The 26,993-nt window shown below is 44.4% G+C and overlaps 1 protein-coding gene across 1 annotated transcript in view; it reads left to right on the top strand.

Annotated features, from left to right (window-relative positions):
* The window catches only part of cntn3a.1 (contactin 3a, tandem duplicate 1), a 439,231-nt gene that overhangs the window by 369,148 nt on the left and 43,090 nt on the right, over positions 1-26,993 (top strand). The window lies entirely within an intron of this gene.

Genomic DNA, 26,993 nt, shown 5'->3' with positions numbered 1-26,993 from the left:
CCTGATCCAGCCCTAACTATAAGCTTTAGCAAAAAGGAAAGTTTTAAGCCTAATCTTAAAAGTAGAGAGGGTGTCTGTCTCCCTGATCTGAATTGGGAGCTGGTTCCACAGGAGAGGAGCCTGAAAGCTGAAGGCTCTGCCTCCCATTCTACTCTTAAAAACCCTAGGAACTACAAGTAAGCCTGCAGTCTGAGAGCGAAGCGCTCTATTGGGGTGATATGGTACTATGAGGTCCCTAAGATAAGATGGGACCTGATTATTCAAAACCTTATAAGTAAGAAGAAGAATTTTAAATTCTATTCTAGAATTAACAGGAAGCCAATGAAGAGAGGCCAATATGGGTGAGATATGCTCTCTCCTTCTAGTCCCTGTCAGTACTCTAGCTGCAGCATTTTGAATTAACTGAAGGCTTTTCAGGGAACTTTTAGGGAAACCTGATAATAATGAATTACAATAGTCCAGCCTAGAGGAAATAAATGCATGAATTAGTTTTTCAGCATCACTCTGAGACAAGACTTTCTAATTTTAGAGATATTGCGTAAATGCAAAAAAGCAGACCTACATATTTGTTTAATATGCACATTGAATGACATATCCTGATCAAAAATGACTCCAAGATTTCTCACAGTATTGCTAGAGGTCAGGGTAATGCCATCCAGAGTAAGGATCTGGTTAGACACCATGTTTCTAAGATTTGTGGGGCCAAGTACAATAACTTCAGTTTTATCTGAGTTTAAAAGCAGGAAATTAGAGGTCATCCATGTCTTTATGTCTGTAAGACAATCCTGCAGTTTAGCTAATTGGTGTGTGTCCTCTGGCTTCATGGATAGATAAAGCTGGGTATCATCTGCGTAACAATGAAAATTTAAGCAGTGCTGTCTAATAATACTGCCTAAGGGAAGCATGTATAAAGTGAATAAAATTGGTCCTAGCACAGAACCTTGTGGAACTCCATAATTAACCTTAGTCTGTGAAGAAGATTCCCCATTTACATGAACAAATTGTAATCTATTAGATAAATATGATTCAAACCACCGCAGCACAGTGCCTTTAATACCTATGGCATGCTCTAATCTCTGTAACAAAATTTTATGGTCAACAGTATCAAAAGCAGCACTGAGATCTAACAGAACAAGAACAGAGATGAGTCCACTGTCTGAGGTCATAAGAAGATCATTTGTAACCTTCACTAATGCTGTTTCTGTACTATGATGAATTCTAAACCTGACTGAAACTCTTCAAATAGACCATTCCTCTGCAGATGATCAGTTAGCTGTTTTACAGCTACCCTTTCAAGAATTTTTGAGAGAAAAGGAAGGGTGGAGATTGGCCTATATTGGCTAAGATAGCTGGGTCAAGTGATGGCTTTTTAAGTAATGGTTTAATTACTGCCACCTTAAAAGCCTGTGGTACATAGCCAACTAATAAAGATAGATTGATCATATTTAAGATCGAAGCATTAATTAATGGTAGGGCTTCCTTGAGTAGCCTGGTAGGAATGGGGTCTAATAGACATGTTGATGGTTTGGAGGAAGTAACTAATGAAAATAACTCAGACAGAACAATCGGAGAGAAAGAGTCTAACCAAATACCGGCATCACTGAAAGCAGCCAAAGAGAACGATATGTCTTTGGGATGGTTATGAGTATTTTTTTTCTCTAATAGTTAAAATTTTATTAGCAAAGAAAGGTCATGAAGTCATTACTAGTTAAAGTTAAAGGAATACTCGGCTCAATAGAGCTCTGACTCTTTGTCAGCCTGGCTACAGTGCTGAAAAGAAACCTGGGGTTGTTCTTATTTTCTTCAATTAGTGATGAGTAGTAAGATGTCCTAGCTTTATGGAGGGCTTTTTATAGAGCAACAGACTCTTTTTCCAGGCTAAGTGAAGATCTTCTAAATTAGTGAGACGCCATTTCCTCTCCAACTTACGGGTTATCTGCTTTAAGGTGCAGTTTGTGAGTTATACAACGGGGTCAGGCACTTCTGATTTAAGGCTCTCTTTTTCAGAGGAGCTACAGCATCCAAAGTTGTCCTCAATGTGGATATAAAACTATTGACGAGATAATCTATCTTCACTCACAGAGTTTAGGTAGCTACTCTGCCCTGTGTTTGTATATGGCATTAGAGAACATAAAGAAGGAATATCCTTAAACCTAGTTACAGCGCTTTCTGAAAGACTTCTATTGTAATGAAACTTATTCCCCACTGCTGGGTAGTCCATCAGAGTAAATGTAAATGTTATTAAGAAATGATCAGAGAGAAGGGAATACTGTTAAGTCTTCAATTTCCATACCATAAGTCAGAACAAGATCTAAGATATGATTAAAGTGGTGGGTGGACTCTACATTTTGAGCAAACCCAATCCAGTCTAACAATAGATTAAATGCAGTGTTGAGGCTGTCATTGTCAGCATCTGTGTGGATGTTAAAATCGCCCACTATTAATTATCTTATCTGAGCTAAGCACTAAGTCAGACAAAAGGTCCGAACATTCACAGAGAAACTCATATGTAACGACCAGGTGGACGATAGATAACAACAATAAAACTGGTTTTTGGGACTTCCATTGGATGGACAAGACTAAGAGTCAAGCTTTCAAATGAATTAAAGCTCTGTCTGGGTTTTTGATTAATTATAAGATGGAGTGGAAGATTGGTGCTAATCCTCTACCTTGGCCCGTGCTACGAGCGTTCTGGCAGTTAGTGTGACTCGGGGGTGTTGACTCATTTAAAACTAACATATTCATCCTGCTGTAACCAGGTTTCTGTAAGGCAGAATAAATCAATATGTTGATCAATTATTATATCATTTACTAACAGGGACTTAGAAGAGAGAGATTCTAGTCTGTGGTGCAGTTGAAGGTGCTATATTATTTTTTCTTTTTGAATTTTTATGCTTAAATATATTTTTGCTGATTATTGGTGGTCTGGGAGCAGGTACCATCTCTACGAAGATGGAGTAATGAGGGGATGGCAGGGGGAGAGAAGCTGCAGAGAGGTGTGTAAGACTACAACTCTGCTTCCTGGTCCCAACCCTGGACAGTCACGGTTTGGAGGATTTAAGAAAATTGGCCAGATTTCTAGAAATGAGAGCTTGCTCCATCCAAGTGGGTGGATGCCGTCCTCTCCTAACAGACCAGGTTTTCCCCAGAAGCTTTGCCAATTATCTATGAAGCCCACCTCATTTTTTGGACACCACTCAGGACAGACAGCAATTCAAGGAGAACATGCGGCTAAACATGTCACTCCCCGTCCGATTGGGGAGGGGCCCAGAGAAAACTACAGAGTCCAACATTGTTTTTGCAAAGTTACACACTGATTCAGTGTTAATTTTAGTGACCTCCGATTGGCGTAACCGGGTGTCATTACTGCCGACATGAATTACAATCTTACCAAATTTACGCTTAGCCTTAGCCAGCAGTTTCAAATTTCCTTCAATGTCTGCCTGCTCTGGCCCCCGGAAGACAATTGACTATGGTTGCTGGTGTCGCTAACTTCACATTTCTCACAACAGAGTCGCCAATAACCAGAGTTTGTTCCTCGGCGGGTGTGTCGCCGAGTGGGGAAAAACGGTTAGAGATGTGAACGGGTTGGCGGTGTACACGGGGCTTCTGTTTAGGACTACGCTTCCTCCTCACAGTCACCCAGTCGGCCTGCTTTCCCGGCTGCTCGGGATCTGCCGGAGGGAAACTAACAGCGGCTAAGCTACCTTGGTCCGAACCGACTACAGGGGCCTGGCTAGCTGTACGATTTTCCAAGGTGTGGAGCCGAGTCTCCAATTCGCCCAGCCTGGCCTCCAAAGCTACGAATAAGCTACACTTATTACAAGTACCATTACTGCTAAAGGAGGCCGAGGAGTCACTAAACATTTCACACCCAGAGCAGAAAAGTGCGGGAGAGACAGGCAAAGCCGCCATGCTAAACCGGCTAAGAGCTAGTAGCTACGCTAAGCTAGCAGATTCCTAAAAACACACAAAGTGAATAATGTGTCAATAATTTTAGAGGTGATTCAGCAGAGGGAGTGCTTTAGTTAAGGCACGTGAAAGATTACATGTGAAACAAATCGTTATCTAGTTAACTAGATCAATCTAACTGTGCAGATTAAACAGCTAACAGATACAGCAAAACACCGCTGTGCTCCGGAACAGGAAGTGATACAATACCGCAGTGAGAGCCAACCACCAGTAGAGGCCAGAGAAGCTCCGGCCTCTACTGGTGAAGTTGAGGATAATAATGTGAGAGCTGCTCTGAAACTTTATAAGGTGACTCCAGATTATTATGTCATTCTGCGTGTTCAATTTGCTAAAACCTTAGTTTTAAGATAATGAAAAACAAATTAAGACGTAATTTCTGAGGATTATATTATAGACTGCAATAGAGAAGCTAGAATCTCAGTGAACATTGAGTTCCAGTAGAAAAGTAGAAAAATTATTGACATATTATTATGCTGTTACTGACTGAACCCTACTGAGGAGATCAGGTTTTTTGTTTGTTTGTTTGTTTGTTTGTTTGTTTCTTAAAATCTGTTTGTTAAAACATTTTCTCAATTCACAACTTTTTGATTTCATTAAATTGAAAAAGGATCGGTCCTGTCCTTGGAGAGGACCAATATATTTGGGGGTTTATCGGCAAAAATAACTTAACCTCTCTGATCCTGCACACCAACGGTAACTTAGGGTGCAAATGTTAAATTCACCTTAAAATCCAACGTGTCAGAACACTTCTGATATTATTATCACTGACTTCACAGCTACAACCTTAAAAATGTTAAATATGAATATTCCATCTGGATTGGTCCTGTCCTTGAATATGTATCAGTAGATTATGAGTTATATTGACAAGAAGGAGCTGAGGTGGGATATTCATAATTTTTTTCTGTGCACAACAGCAGCAGTGCAGGATAATGAAATCAGTCCTGCTTCTGCCTGTGTGAAATATAACTTGGAAGTGGGTGGAGCCAATTTTCAAACAAATGTCTTAGGAAAATTACTTGGTTGATTGTCTTTTGATGATTAAGATGATGTATATCAGTCAAAAGGTTGAAGTCATCAAACAAATATTCAGACAAAACACATTTTCCAGGAAATCTGCACATCCAGTAGAACTCAACAGGACCAGGATGGGCATGGATGCACTAGGGACATTCCTGGAACTGGAAAATATGTGTTGAGTTCAGCTGGTGTGGACTGTGAACTCCTGCTGGGGCCTAAGTTGGAATTTTTGGTTCTGGGGAACCCACATTGCTGGATAGTGGGGCATCTTGGGGAGAGTGTTGTGTGGGCCGCCAGAAGAGGAGGTACTGCTGGCCCACCACCAGAGGTCGCCCTGCCTGAAGTGCGGGCTTCAGGCACGAGAGGGCGCTGCCGCCACAGACACAGCCGGGAGTGACAGCTCTCACTCATTATTTCCTGACAGCTGTCACTCATTCTTTCATCATCTCACTCCATAAAACCCAGACATCATCTCCACCTCATCGCAGAGATATCGTACTTCTATGGAGGTAACTTCCTCTGCCTGTATTGATTGATTCCAAGAGCTATTGTGTTGCAGCTGTCTAACCAGAGGACCGGCGTGGGTCGCGACTGTTTCGTCCTACTTCCCGTCAGATAAGTGATTACACAGACACTGCACGAGTGTGTATTAGAGGTGGAGGTGGCATTCCCACCGTTGTTGTTACGGGGTGTACACACACCCACACTTGACTGTCTTTGCTCTTCGCCAGCAGTACCAGATCCGACAGTCAGGGACGGTGATCACCTGGGAATTCGGACTTGGCGGCTCCAGTATTCACCAGGTTCGGTGGCGGCGGAAATCGTGTGGTTCCGGCTCATCTCAGGACAGACGTCTTCTATCCTCGAGCCTGCCCACACGTCACCTTTGTGGATTGACTGTTATCAGATTCTGAGATTGTTGTATATCCGTTGTGCACCTTCACAACATTAAATTGTTACTTTTTGGCTCATCTATTGACCGCTCATTTGCGCCCCCTGTTGTGGGTCGTGTCACTACACTTTCACAACAGAGAGGTCAGATGTCCATCTGGTTTGGGGTAGAGTATGGATAGCCTTTCATCTCAGCGTCAGGCACCAGTGTACCATCAACAGCTAAGACAGTGCAGGTTTTCCTTACAACCAATCACCTTAGCAGTTGACTTTACTAATGAACTCCCTTTGGGGGAATAAGTTCATGAGAGAGTTCCAGAGACCTGCCCCCATGACCAAAATGTTTAAGCTGACACTCCCTCACAGTGCATGTGATATGCCTCATCAGAGTCTCCTGAAGTACCTGCTTTTGCTCAGATGAATAAATTGGACCCCAAAATTCAGGCAACCACACACTGTCTAAATGATACATGTGATTTTTATTAACCAATGGAAGGGAGTCAAAGTTGGCAAGCTAGGGATCTGTCCAAAAAGTCCAAACTGTACCACAGGCATGGGTGGAACAAGTGGCATGGCTGGGCATGGCCAGCACAGGAGGTACATGAACGAACTAACAGGGAGTGCATGAATGAGCTGGTCTTTAAAATGCACTGCAGTAGATGACTGATTGCAAATGTGAGAGGCAAGCAGGTCGGCCACGCCCATCTTAAGACTGACAAGACAGATAGAAAAAAGTCAAATCCTCACACCTGCTTGTTTGACATGAAGTCATTCCAACTGTACCCAAAGATCTTCTAAAGAGAGCTGGTACCAAAGATATGTAGTGATTGCCTTGGGTCACTCGTTAGCATTCCAGTCTCATAATCATATAATAAGACAGGAAGCATTACGACCCTAAAGACTCCTGCTAAGATAGTAAACACCAGCATAACTCCACAAGCTCCTCCCAGGTGTCTCTTGAGTTCCAAAGCCGAGAACCCAGAGACGTGGACGTCACTCAGAGATCATATACCTTATATGTACTGACATGGACCGTAAACACAGTCACTTTCATTGTGTTGGCCAGATGTTCTACTATGTGTGATTTTTGGCATTTTGGGAAACTTCTTACTGTCTCACTCACTTTAAAAAGTGTGCTGACTGGGTTATTTTTTAGCTGTATATAAAATGTTTTCAAAGTGAGATATCAGTGGCCAATTCCGTACTTGCCTTTCTTATTTAATGATGTCAGGGTTTTAAGTGTGAATGTCTTGCAGCAACTGAATTTTATCTGTAGAAATGTCCCTGATTGTACATCAAAGTAATTATCGAGTCTCATCCTGCTTCACAGTGCCTTACTTTCATAGATAAGACATCAACTTAACATTAGTTCTGACTTTAAAGTTCAAAGCTAATAATGCATTTGGCATTGAATGGTTGTCTGAAAATGGAATCAGATGGAATAAAAGGAATGTAGCTGAAAGAAGCTTTTTAAATCTCCACAAAGAACTGTCCTCAAAGGATGATGAAAACCTGCACTCAGTCATTTGATGCGTCCCTGGACCTGTGTTGCACCTTTCTCTTCCATAATGCAATAAACCAATGCCCAAAGAATTCACTCTGACATTGCTTTTATATTTGTAGTCCTTTTATTTCATTTTGTAAGAGAATTTCTATTTTACTGTTTTGTTGTTTTGTTTTTTGTTTTTTTTGCTTGTTTGTTTCCAAATTGTGGCTCCATCAGCGGTCAGCTGGGGACATCATGATCCAGAATATTCAGCTCAGACATGCTGGGAAGTATACCGTGCGCCGTCCAGACCAAAGTTGGACAGCGTTTCTATCGCCACCGATGTGGTCGTCAGAGGTAATGATGTCATACACAACTAACCCCATGACCTTCACTGCGTCAAAGCAAAACTGCACATTCTCATTTCACACATATTACCACTAAAATGTTCCGTTACCTCTCTGTCACCAAGGTCCAAACATCACAGTGCACGCGATTGTTTCTACGTAATTGTTTTGTATTACAACATAGCTTCAGCAGCCATTGTAGTTTTTCTGTGTGTGTCATGGGTGTTTGTTTCCACTCTGTTTATGTTTGTTTCATATAAATGACGCATGCTGCGTATCCCGACCTGAATCTGAAAGTTTGAACGTACCCAACAGCGCAACAAACACAGAGATTGATAAATGGATGTATTTCACCGTGCTCATCACAATGGAATCCCAAGTGGAAATGATTTTATGCCGTCTGGGGAAACATTTTAGGAAACTGTCAAAAGATGAAAATCAGAATGGCTTAAATATGCTCCGAGTTTTGCTCAGACTAGAGTATGTGATGTTTGTCAGTTACCATTTCCGTCTTTTTCTCTTGAAGCTATTTGTCACTTGATCTCTGAGGTGATGCTTTCTGTACGTTTTCTCTTCTGACTGGATCAATAAGTTCTTTTGGGTTTTAACATTTTCTGCGGTGGGTCACCAACAGCAGAGCCAATATACACACACACTGGTCATTTTATTAGGTACACCATGCTAGTACCGAGTTGGACCCCGTTTACCTTCAGAACTGCCTTAATTCTTCATGGCATATATTCAACAAGGTCTTGGAAACATTCCTCAGAGATGTTGGTCCATATTAACATGATCACCTCACACAGTCTCCCATTCAACCAGTCTGTCCATTCTCCTTTGACCTTTGACATCAACAAGGCGTTTTCACCCACACAACTGCCACTCACTGGATATCGGTTCTTTTTCGGACCGTTCTCTGTAAACCCTAGAGTTGGTTGTGTGTGAAAATCCCAGTCGATCAGCAGTTTCTGAAATACTCAGACCAGCCTGTCTGGCACCAAAAACCTTGCCATATTCAAAGTCACTTAAATCTCCTTCCGTCCCCATTCTGATGCTCGGTTTAAACTTCAACAAGTTGTCTTCACCGCGTCTAGATGCCTACGTACATTGAGTTGTTGTCGTGTGAAAGGCTGATTACCTATTTGTGTTAACAACCAGTTGAACAGGTGTACCTAATAAAGTGGCCAGTTAGAGTAACTGCATGTTGATTTGGCAAAAGTTTTTACAGCAGATAGCCTTCCCGATGGAACTCCACATTGGAAAATCGGCGCTGTGGTCTCAAACCTTCTGCTCAGGAAGTAAACACTCAAACCAGCAAACACCACCACGTCATTTCCAATCAGCGTTGGCATTTTGCAGCAAGAGATAACGGTCGTTATGCTGCCTGCCAGGCGGGGCCAAAACAGACGACAAGTCTATTTCATGCAAATGCTGAGCGCCACAAACCGGCGACTGTAAATCTGAGTAAAAAGGCAGCATGACTTCCACAGGTTGTTCACTCAAATACAATAAGCCAAGATGGAGTAAAAACTCTTGAAAACTGCTGCATTTCTATATAAATCTAATCTGTTTGGTAGATTTTTTTTTTCTCATATAATTAGTAAAAGTTAGCAAGAATCTAGAAACTCTGCTTTTTTAAAACCAGATCCCCTGAAGTGATTTACAACACATCATACAGAGATGTTAGCATGCTAACTAGCAGCACAGGAACATCACTGTGAAAGACGTTGAACTGAAACGTAATTAAAAGGAACCCCGACTATAACATCAAATTTGTCAAAAAATTGAAACACTGACATCTGCTATTATAATATAGTTAGAAGTGCATAAACAAGTCTTGAATGATATAAAATAGCATTTATTTATCACGATTTAAATACAACGCGGCCGCCATGTTTTTGCCTGCGCAATGCATTCTGGGGGTGATGACGTGGAAAGGTTTCTGAAATCTTTCATGCAAGCAAAAACAGTGTTAAAGCTAGTTCTTCTACCGAGATAAAATGCCACATTGCGCGGCTTTTGGATGCAATTTTCAGTCTAATGGCAAGAAAGAAAGCGAGGTAAGCCTTCAATGCTTTCCAAAAGAAAGAAAGTTAAGGAAAAAGTGGGAGGATGCTTGTGGAAGAGTGCAGTTGCCGAAAGTCCCGCGGCTGTGCTCACGTCATTTCAACGCGGATGCATTTGAGGCTTTTCATCGACCTCAGCTAATGAGGGAGCTTGTTGGTGTTTCTGGATACAAACGACGCCTTAAACCAGATGCAGTGCCCGTCATATTTCCCCACTAGAAGAAAAATCGTCCACGAGTAACTAGTGAAAATAGGACTAAAACATGCGAAAGAGCAGCAGACGCTCTCTCTCTGTCAGCATCGGCAAGCAGCCCCCACACACACACCACCTACAATGGCCAACTCTTGCTTGATCAGAGCGCTGATCTTTTTGACAGTATTTTCAAAGTTCTCTTCCTCACACTGCAGATCACGCTCTGGTTCAAACTGAAAAGGGTGAACAGAGGAGCTCATCCTTGCTAATCGCCGCTAGTTGTAATGTAAACACGGGAAGCCCTGCCCCCGTTTGATGTCACTACCCAGAATGCATTGCGTTACAAACAACAATGGCGACCTACGTAGAAATAAAGTTTCTTAAAATATCATAAAACTTGTCATTATTTTTGCAAATTTTGTCCCATAGTTATGTTACTAATATCACAACAAGTCATATACAAAAACGTATTATAGTCAGGGTTCCTTTTAAACAAATTCTGGTTCCGTTAAGTAGTCAAACATGGATTAAAAGCTCATAGTGACCGTGTCGTGTTTCCCTGTCCTGGGTGATTCTATGGTAACGGAATTATGACGACAGGAAAATCTGGCCATATTTTAGCTCCCCATTAAAAATGTGCTCTGACTGTAATTCCGTTGCCATAGAATCACCCTCAAACACTGTGCACGCTGTCGCTAAGTAACCATGAGGTGGCTGCGCCCCAAGAGCGTCCATCAAATGACAAGCACTAACTGTTTGTAGCCATCGCGTGCGGCTCATGTGACCGTAGGTTACGTCGGTTCATCTTACAGCTGAATGTCTTGATGATTTTTGATGTGAGTGTGCATATAGTCAACGTGAATGAAGCGAAGAGTACGTCTGATTCTGAAAAACCTGCCCACAAGCAGCGACTGACGCAATTTGTATGAAGTGATGCTGCATTTAATTTGAAATCTAAGTGGTTTCAAATGAGTCGTGAGCAAAATATTAAACATTTTATGATGCTCATTGCTGGCAGAGTCAATTTTGAGCCAAATCTCTGTTGGATGTCTGCGTGCACTCCATTTAACCGGGGCCGCCACACCGCGTAACACATGGCTCAGCAGCACAGTCAACTAAATTTCAGGCACTCGTCTCCCTAATCAGTCTGTCATATTCTTACCAGCTACGTCCCACCTGATTCCCTGCCTGTTATCTTCATTAATCATGACAGTAGATGTCATCCTGAGTGATGGAACTGACACTAACTACCTTCCAGGTCCTCCAGGCCCCCCTGTGGACTTTCAGGTGACAGAAATGACAGAAACCACCGCGTCTCTCTCATGGGGACCCGGGCTGGACAACCACAGTCCTGTCCTCAGCTACACCATCCAGGCCAGGACGCCTTTCTCTCTCGGGTGGCAAGCGGTTACCACGGGTAGGGTGTTCTTCTCCTTAGGGTGTGTTTATAGATTCATGGGAAGCCAAGAAATATCACAATTAGTCAACACGATGGCCAATGTTCAGGGATGTTTTTTTTTTGGGGGGGGGGGGGGCGTGGACAAACTTTTTTTTATTCCTTTGATGTCTCTCAGTTCCTGAGTGTGCTGGAGGGGGAAGCAAGTGTCAACTACCATTGTTGACTTGAGTCCTTGGGTGGAATATGAGTTTCGAGTCCTGGCAACCAACAGCGTAGGAACAGGAGAACCCAGCAAACCGTCCACGAAGGCGCGCACCAAAGAAATGCGTATGTATCAAAGGCATTAAAATTTACTCAACTCAAAATTTAGATACACTATGAATTAATGAATGAAGTTCAGAGAGATGCTGCTGTTGAGGCAACGATTGGAAATGCTGAATATTTCAAATGTTGTATGCAGAATAAGTCAAATGTTTCAAAGAGGATTTTTCTTGACAGGACATTGTTATACCTTCATAAAATGTGAATAAACGAATGTTATACTGACCGTGGAAGCTTCAGTCAGATAAACTGTCATGTGTTCAAAAAGGAAGCTTCTCACATTTTCAACATTTTTTTAGAGTAATATCATCATAGGAAGGATGTTTATGGTTCTAAACCCAACAAAAAAATGTAAAATAAAGGGGTGGGGGTTAAAGAACTTCACAATGTTGAGAATAGTTCCACCTCTAGCTTTATGAAAAATTTAACAAATTTATGACACCAAATAGAAATATAACATGCATAATATTCACACTCTGTAATAATACGTAAGACCTGTGCAGGCCCTGAAGTCCATTCACTGCAAAAAACATTAAATATTACCAAGTGTGTCAATCAGATCTAATCAAATCCAGACTTGTATCTCCCAGGTGCCTTCTGGCAAATTGTAGCTGAACTTTCAAGTCTCCTGTTTAAGATCCTCCTCTATACCACTGCATCCTGAAGCTGGATAACCAAGGATGCAAAGTGCAAAACTTGAGCTTTGCACAATTTCTCCAATCACAGCCACAGAAGCCTATAACGTCTTCTGGGTTGTCTGGGTGTCTTGGTGGCTTTCCTCACTCTTCTCCTTCTTGCACCATCACTCAGTTTTTGAGAACTGCCTCCTCCAAATATTTTACCACACAGTACCATACTGTTGTATTTCTTAATGCTTGATGCAAATAAAGTCCAAGACATACTCAGTGCCTTGGAATGTTCATGTCCATCTCCTGATTTGTCTGAAGAAAACTGGCTATAGCAATCATTTACTTGTGTTCCAACATTATGACATTTAAGTAAGACATTAACAAGTTGTATGTTTTATCTCATTGTGATCAATAAGAAATGTCAGTGTATTTACTTATAGTTACAGATATATGAAAATCAGATGGTGCGTAGGAGCAAAAAAAAGTTAAGAATCTTGTATTTGTCTTGCGATGTGGTTAATCTCTTAGTTCCCAGAGTAACTCCAGCCAGAGTGAGTGGAGGCGGTGGAGGTCGGTCAGAGCTGGTCATCACTTGGGAGGTAAAGGATCATTGACATGCAATATTACATGTTTAGTGCTGCGTGTCGTTGCACGAATGAAAAAAAAACATTCATTATTTGTTTATATAATGCCTAAAATAGATCCTTGTCATTTGATATTTTATTAATTTAGAGACAAGAGAAAAGGGACTTCCATTTTGGCATATATTGCCGGTTCTTTGAGGTCAAGAGGTTCCAAACAGTCCAACATGAACTTTAAGTAGCAATCCAATCCAAAATTGTTCTCAGTCAAGTTGCAAAAACAGTCAGATAGCCAATCCAAAATTGTTCAGACAAAAGCATACAGACTGCAAGTGTGCATTTGTCAGTCCAGCAAAAAATCATGACAGAAATTTGTCGAGCTCCTCATCCGACAGTGGTTCTACTTCCGCCAGAGACATCCCAGCAAATACTGTAAATGCCCCCAGATGGCTTACAGCATACCGGGTTTGTTTGTTTGTGTTAGACAAATGAGCACCATCATTCAAATCGTCATCTGTCACCAAAACAAACCCCGGCATATTTGTTTTTAAACCAAGTGCCAACGCCGCGTCAAGGTGGCAAAACGTATGGAATCAAAATTGCACAGTAAATGGAACCCAAAGTACATGGTAAATGAAACCAAAATGGCAAAAGGGATGAATGATCCATATCACATGACTTACAAACCACCAATCAAATGACAAGGATCTATTTTGGCGTTATATAAATGACATTGATTGTATTTGCATTTTGTGCAGTATTTGGTGGTTCATTCTGTTTTAGAGTCTGAAATCTGAAGGTGTGAGACCTTTAAACTGCCACGTTTACAATTTTCATTTTGTTTTCCTCAAAGCCACTTCACCAGACATTCATGTCAAAGTACCACTCTTAACACTTTAATCTGCGTATTGATACTTTTCTGTAGCTATGAGTGTATTTGATATAAATCATACTCCGCTGTCTTGAGTCATCCTTCTGAGTCACGCTGTTCCTCCGTAGCCCGTTCCTGAGGAGCTGCAGAGCGGTCCAGGCTTTGGTTATGTGGTGGCTTTCCGCCCGCTTGGAGCACAAGGGTGGATGCAGGCTGCCGTCACATCCCCAGATGCCTCTAGATACGTCTTCAAGAATGAAAGCATCCCTCCTTTCTCCCCCTATCAAGTCAAAGTCGGGGTTTACAACAACATGGGAGAAGGCCCATTTAGTCCTGTGTCCACCATCTACTCAGCTGAAGAAGGTGTGTTTTAATGTACATGTGGTACATCTGCCACAGAACAGCTCCAGGGCGGCTGTCAGAACATATTAATAGACAATTTATTTGTGACTTTTGCATGCATCAGTCACAGAGAGTCATGTACAGATCATCTTCTTTTGCTAGTTTAGCTTGAAGGTCTTAAGTATAGTTCATGCATTTTTTTTCTTCTCTATGGACAGTATGTAAACACTTGAGCAGTTACATGTCTGACTGTTTGAATGACTTTAAAAAAGTATTCAGGATTCTGCATGTAAAAATTTCTAAAATGATGCCTTCAGACTTACGGTGAAAACTAATCTCCACAGCATGACATAAATAAAATAAAACCACAAAATTTAAAATGATGGGTTCCATATGTAATCGCAGAGTTTAGTGGAACACAAATAGTGCACCACTGTGGATGTGGTGTCCTTGGATGGATATATGAGCATTTCCATGTCCCTGAATATGTCTTGGACTTCATTTATATCAATTATTAAGAAATGCAAGCTGTGTGGTAAATCTGTCTGAAGGAGGCAGTTTCAAAACTGAGTGACCCTGTAAGAATGAGATGAGTGAGGAGAGCCACCAAGACACCCGGACAACCCAGAAGAAATTGTAGGTTTATATGGCTGCAACTGGAGAAATTATGCATGGTACAAGCTCTGCACTATGTGCAGTTTTTTTTTTAATCTGTTTGTAAAAGTGATTTACTTATATTACACTAAAGAGTGCCATTACTCATGCAGCCCATCATTTTGACTGTTATATTTTTATTTAATTCTTCTCATGTTGTTGAGATTATATTTCACTACACTTTATAGATACACAGTACCAGTCAAACATCTGGATACACTTTCTCATTCAACTGAATGGGGAAGTGTATCCTAATTTTTTCACATCCTAAAGTGTGTCTTTATACTCTGTTACATTTATAAATTGAGGAAAATAAGTAATTTACTGGAGCAAGTCAAGTCAGGTCTGGGAGCTTGTGCTGGTACCACGCGGCGCACAGTGTTCTTAACTTATAAAAAACTTACCCTTAACTTATTAGACTTATGCCAGCATTTTGTAATATGGTTGGCATACGCTGGCTAAATCTTCAAGGTGTGACAGGGCCTTTACGGTTGATAAGTGTAGATGCTGAACTCAGCAGTGAGAGGTTTTCCGGCAAGTGGCAGTCATCCACCACAGCTCCCTGCAGTGAAGCATTTGAGTGCCTCATTCCCATGAGGCCTTATCCTCTTCCAATCACCCAGTCCTGTCCATACCCCACCATCCACAAACAAACCACTCCTGCTAAACAGGGAGGAAGAAAATGAATGCAGAAATGTGAAACACACCACAGTCATTAAAATTTTCTAATTTTCCATTTAGTTTTTACTCAGTTTCATTATTATTCATTTCATTGTTATTCGTTTGTTTTTAATTGAGTTTCATTGTAGCGTGATGTGCTAATGCACATCCCTGTGTGTACAAGCAGAGTGCACATGCATCATGAACCCACCTATGTAAGGCATATCTGAGTATTACCCCATGTGAATAGAAGAAAAACTCAACGTAATTACTTTCTGCTGCCTCACAATATCAAACCGACTTCACTGCACTTGACAAACCTCATTTCAGTACAGTTGTGGGTGCACAGATGAGTGCAGGCACTCCTACTGTGTAAAGAATGTGGGTGCTGTTGTTAAAACAAAAACTTTGTCCATTGAATACTAACATTAACTCTTGCACCAAGTAGGCAACATGACTTGAAATTCATATCACTGTATTTTTCACTTTTTGGACAGAGACTGAATGTGGTATTACTGGTTTTGCATTATATGACCACTTTAACTACTATCTGCTTTGAGCAAGAGATTAACATGGACTATTTTCATTGTAACATCTGCTCTTTCAAAGAAAATCTGGATAACAGTGTTTTTGCACAGTTTTATATGTTTAACAAATTGTTAGGAAAATTGCCTATAAACTCACAGACAGCAAATGAGACACCAGAGGAGACAGGTTTCACTTTCTAAGATCATTTGTTATTTAAAGCTTTAAAGGTAGATATCATACAGAGTGTAGGTCTGAAGACAAATATGAGTACATTCAGTTTTCATGCCACTTATATACAGTCCCAAGGTGTTCCAAAGTCCAATCATTGAAATGATTTGATAATATAAGACAGTCACTCTCAAAGTCCATTGCCGATCATCAATCATGCACTGATGAAACATTGTCTCGCCTCATCATATAGCATAAGACAGTCAGATGAATAGTCCTTTCCTTCTGTTTCATGCACTGATAAATGCCTCATCAATCTTATCTGTGCCCTTTTTACACTTCCTCTTCCATGGCATTGTTCAATCAATTACTAAGACAATTATAATGGTAAATATATTTGACAGACCATTAACATTAACTTTTATAACACAAATCCTTGGCTGTGTTTAATTTATGAATGTAACGCCTTAATTAGCCGGCAGTGCGTAGGCTGCTAGTTCACACAACACAGTCTCGCTCATTTGGAGTGAGACTCGAGCTTTAAAGCGGTCCTGTCAAGTCTCCTGTATTCGGCACGAGACTCCACATGTTGTCCCACTCTCATGCTAATGCATGACATTCTGCAACATTTCACCGCTATGACCTGCAAGACAAGATTCGGCGGAAAATAACTCCTTGAGAATATCTTAACTTGAAAGCTCTGGTCACAGTTTAATCATATTTCTGTAACTGCTAACGTATGTCTTCAGGTAAAAATGGGTGTTTTAACTCACACGAGGAGCTCAGCAAAACAGGAAAAGAAAAACATAGTTGCTGCTGGGCTCATTCAACTGCAGGTGCTCTGGAATAAAACTAATTAGCATATTAATGGGTATATGGTGTTATGTTTTGTTGTTGTTGTTGTTTGTTCTCATTATGTCACCTGTGTTCTTTTTTGTTGCCATCATTAAAAAAAAATACTTCCAGCCTGGTAGAGGTCGTCATTGACCATAATCGCTCACAGCTGTTGCACGTTACTTTACCACCTGGAGGATAGGGGCTGTCTATATTAAGTTTAAAGTGTGGTAATATCTCCATGAATTTAAGCTTTTTTGCACCTACGGAGTGATCTCATTATGTGATCAACCTTCTGTACTGTTTGAAAGTCATACTTCTGACTCCCCATGTCTTGCTCATGCATGCTGCCAATTAAAATTAACTGAGAGAAACCTCAGGTGGCACTTAAAATGCTTTAGGGTACTAACACGTCTCATTTCAAATACTTATTTTGTATGAATTTTGGGTATTATGTGTGGTACCCTGATGGTGTAATGCGGTGATGTCGACACTCTTGTTACTTGCAGAGTTACTGTGTTGGACAATGGAAGCCTGCGCATTTCCAACATCACCAAAGCGGACGCTGGTCTCTACACGTGTGTCGCCAGAAACCAGTTTGGCGTAGCAAGCAGTGCTGGGAGCCTCTTGGTTAAAGGTAAGACCTCTTACATGAGGTTGGGTCACACATTTTTGAAATGGCTGCTTTGAGCTTTTACGTTAATCCACTGGAGCTGCAGGTCTCAACACATCATGCACACAAAACAATGCTGCCGCTGCATTTTAAATGTAGCAACACTGACCCTCACTGCACACTTAATGAACAAACAGTCAAGCAGACTTGCTGGTACAAAGATTTTTTTACCTGACAGACCCACTGCCCAATTAGCTGATTGGCGGCAGGAAACGAAATGTGAGGTACGTTATGCATTTTAATGTTTAATTCATTTTTTTTTTCTTGCACCGGCTCACAGACACACTCAGATTAAGATTTCAGTTTATTTAAATCACACACTTCTGCAGTGCAGTGAATTTTCTAGGGCTTTCTAAAGAGCAGAGTCAATAAGAGCGCTCTGTTAAAATGCCTTTTGGTGATTCCTCTTCAGAGGTTTTTTGAATTGCAAATCAGTTTACGTCGAAGGGCAATTTTGCGTTCTCTCCTTTCTCCCCTGCAGATTCTTTACATGATATAAATGTAGCTGCTAGGCACTCTGCATGTGTGTTTTTGGGATGGATGGTAAAAGATATATTTAATGAAGTGCTAATCACTATGTTGCCTTGCAGAATAAAGGTTTGAATGCATCTGGACCTGGTTACATATACAGAAAACCATCAGTCCAGCAATGGCAGAGATTTGATATTTCTGTTGGTTTTCTGTATTAGTCTGTTCCCACATGTGATACATATTTGTGAAATCATACAAAAAGTAAAGTGGGTTAGAATCGCAGCTCTTTCGGTCACTACAGAGTTCCTGTTGGAATCCAAAATACCTTTGCCTGAAATGAACTGTAATCGAAACCAAATTTTAGTGGAACAGGATAGAGCAATACAATTTTGTTCAGTTTTCTGGTAGGTTTAATATCGATTTTGCACCTCTCTGTAGCGTGTGTCTTGTATTTCTCTGCCTAAGTAAGTAAGTAATAAGTACAGATCCTCAGGCCCGTTGGTACTTATCTTCAGATTCTGTTGCATCAGGAATAGGAGAGTTGTAGACTCTCCCTGGATGGGGCACCAGTCTGATGCAGGTTACTTCCCCAGCTGAGGCCAATGCCCATTTATAGCCGGATGGACTGAGGCAATGTAGGTTAAGTGTCCTGTCCAAGGACACTGACTGGTAGCATGAACGGGATTCAAACCCAGGCCTATGTGTTGGCAGACTATCTCCTTATCCACTGAACTACCTGCTCTACACCCTCCCAAAACAAGCAATTAAAAAATAAAGCACATTTTTTAAAATGTTATTGGGGTGCGTGCAAGACAGAAATGGACAGCTTCGTACTATTCTATCCTGTTTTTTGTAATTTTGACATTCATGTTGCATGTCTTTGCATTTCTGGAAAATAAATGAATGGGCATTTTTAAGTCAGTTTACAATTAAGAATGCATTGGGGTGAGACACAGTTGGACAGACTGTAAAGTTTTGTTGCATTTTCTTTTTATTTTCAGGTTGTTTATCTCTGAAATTTCATGTTGCGTATCTTTCATGTTGCATATCTTTCATGACGCGTATCTTGTTGGGAAAGTGTCAGTACACTGACCCACAACAGGGGGCGCAAATGAACGGACAATGAAGAAAGTCAAATAACAAGGCTTTACTGTTGTGAACATGCACAACAAATACACAAATCACAATTTCGGTCTCAAGTTAAATTCCAACGGTGTCGTGTGGGCAGGCTCGACGATAGGAGACGTCTGTCCAAGACGAACCGGAACCACCCGATTTCCTCTGCCACCGAACCCCGGGAATACTGGAACCGCCAAGTCCCGAACTCCCAGGTGGTCTCTGCCTCCGCTCGTCGGATCCGGTACTGCTGGCGAGGAACAGACACAGTCAGACGTGGGTGCGGCTGCACCCAAAACACGTGGGGTGGAAAACACCACCTCCACCTCTAATCAGAAAACAACACTGTCTAGTAACTAGGATACTTATCCAATACGTTCCTTTCACAAATGATGAAGGGCTGGCTGAGTTCGTTACCTCCTTGGTAGAGCGATATCTCGGCAAATGAGGTGGAGATGCCGTCCTGCTGATATACCTCCTCAGTGATTGGGATCAGCTGTCTCCAGTGATAGATGACAGCTGTCATCCTGGCTGCTCCAGTAAGGCGGCAGCGCCCTCCGGTGCCTGGAGCCCGCACTCCAGGCAGGGCGCCCTCTAGTGGTGGTGGGCCAGCAGTACCTCCTCTTCAGCGGCCCACACAACAGGACCCCCCCCTCAACGGGCGCCTCCTGGCGCACGACCGGGTTTGTCAGGGTGGCGACGGTAGAAGTCGGCCAGGAGGGCCGGGTCCAGGATGAAGCCCTTCTTCACCCAGGAGCGTTCTTCGGGGCCGTACCCTTCCCAGTCCACCGGATACTGAAAACCCCGGCCCATCCGTCGGACGTCGAGGAGCCGGCGTACGGTCCAAGCCGGCCCTCTGTCGATGATCCGGGCAGGAGGTGGCGCCGGACCCGGAGTGCAGAGGGGTGAGGTGTGATGGGGTTTAATCCTGGAAACGTGGAATACTGGATGAATCCGCAGTGAGGCCGGAAGCTGGAGCCTCACTGCGGCGGGATTGATGACCTTGAGTATTTTGTACGGGCCGATGTATCGTTCTTGCAGTTTTGGGGAGTCCACTTGAAGGGGAATGTCCTTGGTGGACAACCACACTTCCTGCCCAGGACGATACGTGGGAGCCGCGGCCCGCCGCCGGTCTGCATGGTTCTTCGCCCTCGTCCGGGCCCTCAACAAAGCAGAACGGGCGGCACGCCACACCCGACGGCACTTCCGTAGGTGGGCCTGGACCGAGGGCACACCGACCTCCCCCTCAACCACCAGAAACAACGGGGGTTGATACCCCAAGCACACCTCGAAAGGGGAGAGGCCGGTGGCTGATGACACTTGGCTTTTGTGGGCGTACTCGATCCAGGCCAGGTGGGTACTCCAGGCCGTCGGGTGCGCGGCTGTCACACAGCGTAGGGTCTGCTCCATCTCCTGGTTGGCCTGTTCTGCTTGTCCGTTGGTCTGGGGGTGATACCCGGACGAGAGACTGACCGTGGCCCCCAGTTCCCGGCAAAAGCTCCTCCAAACATGCGAGGAGAACTGGGGACCGCGATCAGAGACGATGTCTGATGGTATCCCATGCAGACGGACGACGTGGTGGACTAGGAGGTCTGCTGTCTCCTGGGCCGTTGGTAGCTTCGGGAGGGCCACGAAGTGGGCCGCCTTGGAGAATCGGTCCACTATCGTGAGGATGACAGTGTTTCCCTGGGACGGCGGAAGACCCGTGACAAAATCCAGGCCGATGTGAGACCAGGGGCGATGAGGCACGGGCAGCGGCTGCAGCAACCCCGATGTCTTGCGGTGGTCGGCCTTGCCCCTGGCGCAGGTGGTACAGGCCTGGATGTAACCCCGGACGTCGGCCTCCAGGGACGCCCACCAGAAGCGCTGCTGGACGACTGCCACGGTTCTTCGCACCCCAGGATGACAGGAGAGCTTAGAACCGTGACAGAAGTCCAAAACTGCAGCCCTGGCTTCTGGTGGGACATAAAGTTTATTCTTCGGTCCGGTTCCAGGGTCCGGGTCTCGTGTCAGGGCCTCCCGGACGGTCTTCTCCACGTCCCAGGTGAGGGCAGCCACGATAGCGGACTCCGGGATGATGGGATCCGGGGGATCCGACGGCTCCGTTTTGACCTCTTCTTCATGTACCCGGGACAAAGCATCCGATCTTTGATTTTTGGTCCTGGGACGGTAGGTGATCCGGAAGTCAAAACGGCCGAAGAACAGTGACCAGCGGGCTTGCCTGGGATTCAGCCGCTTGGCGGTCCTGATATACTCCAGGTTCCGGTGGTCAGTGAAAACCGTGAATGGCACGGACGTTCCCTCCAACAGATGTCTCCACTCCTCAAGAGCCTCTTTCACCGCAAGGAGCTCTCGATTGCCGACGTCATAGTTCCGTTCGGCTGGGGTCAACCTGCGGGAAAAATAGGCACACGGGTGAAGGACCTTATTGGTCTTCCCGCTTTGGGACAGCACGGCTCCTATCCCTGAGTCTGAGGCGTCCACTTCAACCACTAACTGGCGACTAGGATTGGGCTGCACCAGAACAGGTGCAGACGAGAAGCGCAGTTTCAACTCCTTGAATGCGGCATCGCACCGATCCGACCAGGTGAAGGGGACTTTTGGTGAGGTCAGGGCTGTCAGGGGGCTAGCTACCTGACTGTAGCCCTTAATGAACCTCCTGTAGAAATTAGCAAAGCCTAGGAACTGTTGCAACTTCCTACGGCTTGTGGGTTGGGGCCAGTCTCTCACCGCCGCAACCTTGGCCGGATCAGGAGCGGCGGAGTTGGAGGAGATGATGAACCCCAGGAAGGACAAAGAGGTGCGGTGGAACTCACACTTCTCGCCCTTCACAAACAGCCGGTTCTCCAACAACCGCTGCAGGACCTGACGTACATGCCGGACATGAGTCTCAGGATCCGGAGAAAAGGATGAGTATCGTCTAGATATACGAAGACGAACCGGTGCAGGAAATCCCGCAAGACATCATTAACTAATGCTTGGAACGTCGCGGGGGCATTTGTGAGGCCGAACGGCATGACCAGGTACTCAAAGTGACCTAAGGGGGTGTTGAATGCCGTTTTCCACTCGTCTCCCTTCCGGATCCGAACCAGATGATACGCGTTTCTAAGATCGAGCTTGGTGAAAATTTGGGCTCCATGCAGGGGTGTGAACACCGAATCCAACAGGGGCAACGGGTATCGGTTGCGACCGTGATCTCGTTCAGCCCCCTATAATCATGCATGGACGGAGTCCGCCGTCTTTTTTGCCCACAAAAAAGAAACCTGCGCCCATCGGGGAGGTGGAATTCCGGATCACCCGGCAGCTAATGAGTCCCGGATGTAGGGTCTCCATTGATTCGCGCTCAGGCCGGGAGAGGTTGTACAGCCTACTGGACGGAAACTCACTGCCCGGAACCAAATCAATGGCACAATCATACGGACGGTGGGGGGAAGTGTGAGCGCCAGATCCTTGCTGACACGGCGACAAGGTCGTGGTACTCCACCGGCACCGTCCCCAGATTGGGCGGGACTCTGACCTCCTCCTTAGCTTGGGGCCGGGAGGAACCAAGGAACCTAAACACATCCGATGGCAGGTCTCGCTCCACTGAACCACTACCCCGGACGGCCAATCAATCGGGGATTGTGCTTCAACATCCATGGAAATCCTAAAACCACACGGGAGGTGGCCTGAGTCACAAAAAACTCGATCACCTCTCGGTGATTTCCCGACACCACCAGAGTTACAGGTGGTGTCTTATGCGTGATCGGAGGGAGTAGGGAGCCATCTAGTGCCCGAACCTGCACAGGCGAGGTAAGCGCAACCAGAGGGAGCCCTATCTCCTAGCCCATCTGCTGTCCAGCAGATTCCCCTCAGAGCCCGTGTCCACCAGTGCTGGGGCCTTCAGGGTTACATCCTCATAAAGGATTGTAACTGGGAGTCATGTGGCAATGTGGGTGTGTCCCACGTGAATGTCTCGGCCCACCCCTAGCCAGTTTCTAGGGGCGGGCGTTTTAACCGCTCGGGGGCAGTCTCTCATATGGTGCTCTATTGCACCACAAACAAAACAAGCTCCGTGGGCCCGTCTCCTCTGTGCATCTGTGCCCTAAATGTTGCCCTACTCGTGTCCATAGCTTCGTCAGCAGGGGGAGCTGTGGCCCCACAGAGCGCAGGGGCCGTGGAGCGTGGGAAGGCGGGAGCGCGGTCGGACACGGAAGGGAGAGGGACGGCGCGTGCCCGGCCACGCCCTTCGTCTCGTTCCCGCCGACATTCTTCTAACCGGTTGTCTAACCGTATGACGAGATCGATGAGCCCATCTAAATCCCGCGGTTCGTCCTTAGCCACCAGGTGCTCCTTGAAACCAAAGACAGTCCGTTTACAAAGGCGGCGCGGAGGGCAGTGCTATTCCAGCCGGACCTCGCAGCCGCAATGCAGAAGTCGACTGCATAGGCAGCTGCGCTCCGACGCCCCTGTCTCATTGACAGTAGCACGGTTGAAGCGGTCTCGCCCCTATTAGGGTGATCGAAACACGGTTCTGAGCTCCCTTACAAACCCATCGTATGTCAGAAGGAGCCGTGAATTCTGCTCCCAGAGCGCTGTAGCCCAAGCGCGTGCCTCACCGCGAAGCAGGTTTATTACATAAGCTACTTTACTAGCATCGGTCGCGTACATGACGGGACGCTGTGCGAAGACGAGCGAGCACTGCATCAGAAAATCCGCGCACGTCTCACACAGCTCCGTACGGCTCTGGGGGGCTTATGTATGCTTCCGGGGAAGGTGGGAGAGGTCGTTGAACAACCAGTGGAACATCTATGTTACGCACAGGGTCTACGGGAGGGAGAGCCGCAGCGGCGCCCGGGGGCGCGCTTCCACCTGCGCAGCGAGAGCCTCCACCCTGCGGTTCAGGAGGACGTTCTGCTCGGTCATCAAATCTAACCGAGTCGTGAAAGCGGTGAGGATCCGCTGCACCACTCACCGATTACCCCTCCTGCGGACGCCTGTGCGTCCTGTTCTTCCATTGGCCGTTCAACAGCCGGTTGACGCCCCTCGGGATCCATGACGTTGGCCGAGATATCCTGTTGGGAAAGTGTCAGTACACGGACCCACAACAGGGGGCGCAAATGAACGGACATGAAGAAAGTCAATAACAAGGCTTTACTGTTGTGAACACGCACAACAAATACAACAAATCACAATTTCGGTCTCAAGTTAAATTCCAACGGTGTCGTGTGGCAGGCTCGACGATAGGAGACGTCTGTCCAAGATGAAACCGGAACCACCCGATTTCCTCTGCCACCGAACCCCGGGAATACTGGAACCGCCAAGTCCCGAACTCCCAGGTGGTCTCTGCCTCCGCTCGTCGGATCCGTACTGCTGGCGAGGAACAGACACAGTCAGACGTGGGTGCGGCTGCCACCCAACAACACGTGGGGTGGAAAACACCACCTCCACCTCTAATCAGAAAACAACACTGTCTAGTAACTAGGATACTTATCCAATACGTTCCTTTCACAAATGATGAAGGGCTGGCTGAGTTCGTTACCTCCTTGGTAGAGCGATATCTCGGCAACTGAGGTGGAGATGCCGTCATGCTGATATACCTCCTCAGTGACTGGGATCAGCTGTCTCCAGTGATAGATGGCAGCTGTCATCCTGGCTGCTCCCGTAAGGCGGCAGCGCCCTCCGGTGCCTGAAGCCCGCACTCCAGGCAGGGCGCCCTGCTAGTGGTGGTGGGCCAGCAGTACCTCCTCTTCAGCGGCCCACACAACATATCTTGCATTTTGCCCAAACAAAGAAAAATTTGGACAGTTTTTAATTTAGTTTCATCTTAAACACAGACAGATTACAACAATTTTGTCTTATTTCCTGGTCAATTACATATTTTTGTTGGACAGAAGTCCAATAGAAATATGCAACATTGCATTTCAGCCACAACAACAAAAAAAAATAATTTATTGGGTTGAGACTGAAACAGATAAACACAAATTTCTTCATTTTGTTGATCACTGTCATTTTTTGTCCCCCCCCGGACCAAAGACCCAAGGAGGATTGTATCGTGGAGATTTCTGTCCCTCTGTCTGCCTGTGTGTTCGTCCGGTCCATCTCTAAAAAGGGTATAAGCATCTGAAATCACTCCTCTCACATTTCAGGAGGAATTTCATGAAACTTGGTACAAGTCCTTGTTATAGGTTGGAAGTACGCATATTATCTTATCATTTAAATTGGGCCCATTTTACCAGAGTTATTGCCCTTGATTAATAAATTGGGACTCTGTCAGTTTCACGAGTTGGTGCCTGCATTCTGAAATCAACTTCTCACATCTTTAGTAGAAATTTTGGGAAACCTGGAAAAATACTTCTTATAGTTGATTAATACACAAATTTTAATATCATTTGAGATTTGAGTTGGGCTCATTTTACCAGAGTTATGGCCCTTGAGTAACAAAGCTAAACTCCATCAGTATCATACTTGGGTGTTTGCTTCTGAATCAACTCTTATCACACTTTTGGATGGAATTTCATGTAACTTGGTATAAATCTTTGTTATAGGTTGATAATATGCATATTGTAAACGTGTACAAGACTGATGCATTTTTGCAGAGTTATGGCCCTTGATTAACAAACATAGACACTGCCAGTTTCATGAGTTGGTGCCTGCATTCTGAAATAAACTCCTCACATATTTAGGATGAATTTCATGAAAATTGGTACAAGTCCTTGAAATGTTTTTAGAATGTAGTGATCACTTGTACTAAAGCAGCACTGGCCAGCTGAGGATATCGTGCTCTCAGAGCACTCTTATTTGTTGCTGTTGTTTTTGTTGTTGTATCTTTAATTTGCAGTCTTAAATGAATTCCTTGACCCCAAAAAAACCCTACACTTATACAGGCGAAAATATCGATTTTATGGTGGCCAGTTTGGATTTAGCCCTCTGGTGGAGATAGCCCAGACTTTTGAGAGGCATACAGAGGCTTATTTTTTTTAATATCATCCAGTCAGCTAAAACCCACCTTCAAACCTCAAGAAACATTGGTCACGGGCTCAGTGGGAGGGTCCTCTACTATATGTCTTCCTGGCAGCTTTTCTGCCCAGTGCGTCCCGACAATCTCTTGTTGGAATGTCACCAGGCTGGCTCGACTTTGAACTAAAAATTATTGTGAAGCAGTGAATGTAGGAATGACTGTATGTCTCAACTAATTTTTTTCTCATCCTGCTCTTCATCATCACTTACCATCGCTGTCAACACATTTTCTTGTTCCTCTTCAACACATTTTCTGTTTCTGCTGATAGACGGAGTGCGAAAAAGTATTAAGAGTAATTTATTGCAGATTGTGAAATCCTCATAATGACACTGTCACATTTAATCACATCTCTCTTGATTTGATGATTACAGGTTAATGGACACAGCTGAACTGTGTGATTGACTTTAAAATGAGTGATCAGAAGGGAAAGAGTTGGATGCAGCAGAACTTGTTTAACTCTCTGGGTTTTCTTTTAATTTCACAAGATGATGGATGAAATGAAATAACATTTGTACTTCAGCAGTGCTGCACTTCACCATCACTCAATTTTGCCATAGATGTGTGTTTTTTATTTTAATTTAGTTTTTGTCTCAGAAGAAGAAGGCTACGAGTTGAGTTTGATCTGGTAACTTCATGTAGCCATGCCGGCACCAACGTTTTAGCAAAGTAGTACCACCGAAAATGTGATTGAACATGTAATTGATATGTCATTGTAAGCTGGTTCACAGACACAGTACAGTCGGGTTTATTAATATTAAAAATAAGTAACAATGT

Source organism: Thalassophryne amazonica, chromosome 6, assembly GCF_902500255.1.
Source record: "Thalassophryne amazonica chromosome 6, fThaAma1.1, whole genome shotgun sequence".
Lineage (NCBI taxonomy): Eukaryota > Metazoa > Chordata > Actinopteri > Batrachoidiformes > Batrachoididae > Thalassophryne > Thalassophryne amazonica.
The sequence above is the reverse complement of the archived record's forward strand: the minus strand, read 5'-3'. Positions and strand labels throughout refer to the sequence as shown.